We start from the raw sequence: 6000 nt of genomic DNA on the forward strand, positions 1-6000 counted from the left end.
GCTGCACCCGGAGGATCCTCCACTAGGTGAGGCAAAGCAGGGCTAAGTATAAATACGCTGGCAAATTGCAGAACCTTTCCTGAAGCGAGCAATGCAACATACCTGCACCGGTGGCGGAAGCAAACACGGCAAACACGGAAGTGGGGCGGGTCTGTGTACCAACAAACAAGAGACAGCCAGCTAGAAACCTCTGCCCTTTTATAGGGTGCCCCCTGGTGGTGATATGCTCACAAGAGCCAAACGAGGAGAAAATGCTTTACAAGGGATTAGGACTCTCATCCTGCTACAATCACATACATGTAGTAGGGTAAAAAAACTCAATTGGCTTCTGAACTTTAGAAATGTAGTTTACAAATTGTAGTACAAGAACATCAGTCATTTTTTCCCTCACACAAAAAAGAAAGGACCACCCATAAGAGCTGTGTGTGTGTGTGTGTGTGTGTGTGTGTGTGTGTGCTGTGTGTGTGTGTGTGTGTGTGTGTGTGTGTGTGTGTGTGTGTGTGTGTGTGTGTGTGTGTGTGTGTGTGTGTGTGTGTGTGTGTTGTGTGTGTGTGTGTGTGTGTGTGTGTGTGTGTGTGTGTGTGTGTGTGTGTTGTGTGTGTGTGTGTGTGTGTGTGTGTGTGTGTGTGTGTGTGTGTGTGTTTTTTGGTGTGTGTCTTTGGTGTGTATGTGTGTGTCATGGATGGTTTTGACATACTGTAGAGTGAACTGTGCTGTATGTCCTCGAGGGAGGATTAGCCCACCAGCACAGTTGATGAACACTTGATCCCAGAGCGTCAGCAGCACAGAGCGGCGATGGGAAACATCAGCGTGTAATCTAATGTAAAGCTCAGTTTATTAAAAAATAAACCAACATTAACCCACTATTACCCATGTCTATTTTCTATCACAAATCGTGGGTAGGTGTCTATCAGACACTTTATTCATCACTAACAATCTAAACCTATAAAATAAAGATTACTTTGCAATTTTGTTGGTTTGTCATATATTTGTAACTGTGTACTTTAAGTGTTCTTAACGTAGAAAGAAAAAGAACAGATTTTTTACTTTACCTCCATTTTGTCCATTAATGTCTGCACCTCATCACATGTGTCATCATTTACCTACTGTAGTAATGGCAGTCTGCTGATGCTAGTTAACTACAGAGGTGTAAGAAGTACTCAGATCTTATACTTGAGTAAAAGTATAAGTTGCAGAGTTTAGGAATACTCTGTTACAAGTCAAAGTCCTGCACTCAAAATCTTACTCAAGTAAAAGTACAAAAGTATTAGCATCAAAATATATAGAAACAGATGAGCAATACACCTGTTTTGGGTATTAAAATGTATACAATGTAATTGAAGTACTTAAATGAATAGGAACAAAAACAAGTAGAATTTCCTAATATTAGTCACATGTTTCTTTCTACTTTTATCAGTCTATTACCTCATTTACATTTTGAGCCAAGTCAAATAATATTTAAAGATCACACACTTATTGATCATAGCCAAACTGGGCAGGAGAGTAAATGATGATTAACCAAATACGAACAGTTTGTGTATTCTTCTTTCATCTTTGGATAATTGACCAGTCTTTGGCACTATGTAAATCATAACAAGTGAGACTGAAATAATCCTGTGCTGAGGCAACTTCCATTGTAGCATTACATCAGACTTGAAAAGAACATATTCAAAATGTCAGTGTGAGTGAAGCAAGTTGTTGGTCTGATAAAATATACTGTAGCACCCCCTTGTGTTTTAAGTATGAAAGTGTACCAAAAGGAAATCCCTCAATCAGTATTTCACCTGGTTTATTATCTTTATTTTCATGTACTTGTCATTGTTATATTTATGTCATGTATTCGTAAATATATCTGCTGATCAGTTGATGGTGCACTCAATGGCCAAGCAATATGCTTTCTTGGTTTCAACACAAAGACATAATGCTTACTTCTTTCTTTATCTTGAAAAGATTACCACAAACGCCTCTGTCATAATAACTCTAAGTGTCAAAGTCCTTTTCTAACATATTTTCCACCAGAACTTGTCTTTGAGCAACACTTAGTAAGCCCAACTGCTTTGCTATCCTTAAGAACTTACTGAACTTTGTGGGCAAAAAGCTAAATTACATGCTGTTACATTTTATAACATCCTAACGTTGGAAGTACATGTAAGAGTGTTTAGCATGTTTTGTTCATGCTATGCAGGCTAAAAAATCAGAGAGGCAAAGATCCTTAAAGGTTGTCGCCTGAGTTACTATCTCATTAAATATGGTGACATCTATTCCTCTTCCTGTAGATGTTGAATGAACTTGTTACTACAGGGGATATTACAGAACTGCCTGTAGAGGCGAAACAGCAATTCCTGGGACTTCTTTTTTTATTTGGTGGATAATTGGTGGTTTGTATCTTTAACGTTCAAAACAATAACATGGTATCATGCTAGGAGCTCTGCAATATAACATTTTACTTCAAGCCTGAAGGGAATTTAATGATTACCTTTAACTGGTATCCTGTCATGAACTGAAGTGCAGGACAAGTGGAATTGTTTAAAATGTTGTGAAACTAAATACAACATTTAAAAAACCATACAAAGGTTGTTGATAAGTGGTGATATGAAAAGTATTCAAGTGTTTAAAGTATTCAGTAAGCAGCAGGGGCTTTTCCTTATCTGTATCCATACAGTAGGCAGAGACTATGACTCGTTGTTGATATTCAGGTCTCTTGGGCTAACGCCAAACATAAACTCTGACACCATGCCACTACTATCATGTGTGATTATGAGGTCTCTACACAAGATGATTACGCTACATTCCACTGTCAATGTGGGCACAAAACAAACTAGGCACTGCTAGCTCTTGGCCATGCTCTGATTGTATTACTACTGATGATATCGGGCAATGTGCATGTTCATCCTGGACCTTCTATTGTATGTAGCCCTAGTTCTGACCTGTGCCCTGATGTCAATCTTTGTCACAATGATCTGAGTTTCCCTGACTTCTGCTCTCGTAAAGCTTTAGGTTTTCTACATGTAAATGCTAGAAGCTTACTGCCAAACATTTACCAGATAAAAGTACTCGTTCACAGCTCAAATCCGGAGGTACTTGTCATCACTGAGTCTTGGCTGAAGAAGAATATCCCAGACTCTGACATCTGCATCGCTGGTTATAATGTGTTTAGGCAGGATAGATCATCTAAAGCTGGTGGAGTAGTTATATTCACAAAGGAACACCTCCAGTGTTCTATCGCCACTAGTAAATCTGTCCCCAAACAATTTGACCTACTTATCGTAAACATTAAACTGGCAAATAGCTCTACACTGACAGTCGCTGGCTGATATCGCCCACCCTCTGCCCCAGCATGTACCCTACCTGCTCTCAGCACCCTCCTGGCACCCCACACTCATTCTGAGTTTGTGCTTCTGGGGGATCTAAACTGGGACATGCTCAACCCTCCTACGCAGGTCCAAAAACAATGGGACTCTCTTAATCTCTCGCAGATTATCCTCACTCCTACACGGTATGACACCAAAAATCCAGAAAAATCCACCCTCCTTGATGTCATCCTCACAAATAACCCTGACAGGTACAAAACTGGCATCTTCTGTAGCGATCTCAGTGACCACTGTCTTTGGCTACATTCGTAATGGCGGCACAATTAAACAGCCAGTCCTTACCACTCACAGACGAATACTGAAACATTTAGACGAACAAGCCTTCCTCTACGACCTGGCTGCTATCAAGTGGAACAGAATTAGCTTGATCCCTGACATCGATGCTGCATGGTCCTTCTTTTATGACGCCTTTGGTATGGTAATCAATAAACACGCTCCCATAAAAAAAATGAGGATAAAAAACCGATGCAGTCCTTGGTTCAACCGAGATTTAGCTGAACGGCTTCACCTCAAGAACTCTACCTTGCGCAGGGCTCGTCACTCATAATCCCACGACGATTGGCTATCATTCAGGAACATTTGAAATAAGTCTGTACAGGCTATCCGCAAAGCCAAGGTTGATTACTTCCATAATCAATTCAACCTCTGTGGATCCAATCCAAGGACATTCTGGAAAACAGTGAAAGAGATGGAGAATAAACCCCCATCCTCTCATCTGCCTAACTCCCTCCTTATTGAGGATACAGTAGTCACCGGTAATGAGCGCATAGCAGAGCTCTTTAACCAGCACTTTGTTAAATGTGGGAACCTATTTGACTCTATAGCGCCTCCTAAGCCCCCCACCAACACTCCGCCACCCAGCCCCTCTAGCGCAGCCCCATGTCACAGCTGCTGCCTGCAGGAAGTTAGTGAGAACGATGTGCTGGAGGTCCTTAGTAAACTTGACCCCAACAAACCTGCAGGTCTTGATGGGCTAGACCCCTTCTTTTTTTAAAGTTGCAGCCCCAATTATTGCAGAAGCTATCTCCCACCTTTGTAATCTGTGCATACAGACAGCAGTGCTACCTTCTGCCTAGAAGTCAGCCTCAGTGCGACCTTTGTCGAAATACTTTAATGTAAATTAAAATGTAAATGTGAAGGGGTGTGTGTAATGTGGTGATTGACATTATTCACCCACGGATCTATGGGTTGGGGGTATTGTTCCGCACGGACATTTTAGTTAACCGGACTTACTGTTGATGTGAAATCCGGAAAAAAATACGTTATACACCATAACGGTGCACAGCTGATATAAAAGGACTTGTCGTTTTTAAAGATATTACTGATTTTCTTTGAATATAAGAATGTAAATACTGAGTTGAGAGAATAGTCAGGGGATTTGGGTGATGGGAGACACATCTATGGATTCAGAATTTGTTAAATGACGGATATACCTTTCTGTCTGTGATGTTTTACAAATCAGATATTATAAGTAAAACATGTGAAATAATATAGCAATATCCTGTACAATTATGTGAAAACATGAATAAAACAACACATCTTCAGATGTTATACATACACAAGTGTCCTACACTAATAATACAAAGTTATTATGGCTGTGTGCACCGCCTAGTGGTTAAAGCACGTTATTGAATTAGTTGTGTATATGATATGTCAATGATCCTTAGAAAATCTTGAAATCTTGAAAGGGATATGCAAAATAGCTATTATATACAGTCTTTAATTAACTATTAGTAGAGAATAACGAGTAATGAATATACTTTATAGGGATCTGCAGATAAATGTTTAGTCTTCTCAAGCAGCAACTATCAAATATCTCTCCTGATTGTTGGCACTTGACAATCACCTTTCCCTGAATTGTACTCAGGTGTAACTAAAGCCTGATTTAAGGGTTGTTTATATTTCACATCATTAATCAGAATCTGCAAAGTAACTCAAATAAATGTAGTGGAGTAAAAATACCAGGTTAACCTCTGAATTGTAGTGGAGTAGAATTGCTGTTTTGTTTAGTAATGGATATTGAATATGGAATAAAGGTTTTGACAAGACCTGGTGTAACAATAATCAAAAAGGACATTAAAAGAGCTCCAGATGTCAATGATCTAAACAAAACAGCACACCTGAAATGTATATTTAAATACTTTATTAAGGGCAGTGAATTCGTTTTTTCTGTATGTTTTTCAAATCAGTGTTATACAGTAAGTGTCATAGACAGTGTTACATTGATATTATTATCCTTAAAATATATAAAACAAAACCATGTTATGATCTTTTTTTTTGGGTGGTTTACTAATGACAGTTAATTCTGTTTCTGCTATTGATGGTTTCATTTTTGTGAAAAATAATAAAATAATAAAATTCAATAACGTGCTTTAACCACTAGATGTGCCTTTCTATCAGCTGTGCACCGTTATGGTGTAAATACAGCCTATCTACCAATTGGATCAAATATAAAAGTCAGCCGAATTAGTATTGCTACTGCAAGGAGACGTATTGTGTGAAAATAAATGTAAGATGTTGTTTAATTGCTGATATATTTATGATCCACGTCACGTTTTCAGTTTTGGCGGCAGTGCTTCCTGTTTGTCCAGAAGTCTTCTCATCAGGGCTCTATAAATACAGAACTACG

Source organism: Trematomus bernacchii, unplaced genomic scaffold, assembly GCF_902827165.1.
Source record: "Trematomus bernacchii unplaced genomic scaffold, fTreBer1.1, whole genome shotgun sequence".
Lineage (NCBI taxonomy): Eukaryota > Metazoa > Chordata > Actinopteri > Perciformes > Nototheniidae > Trematomus > Trematomus bernacchii.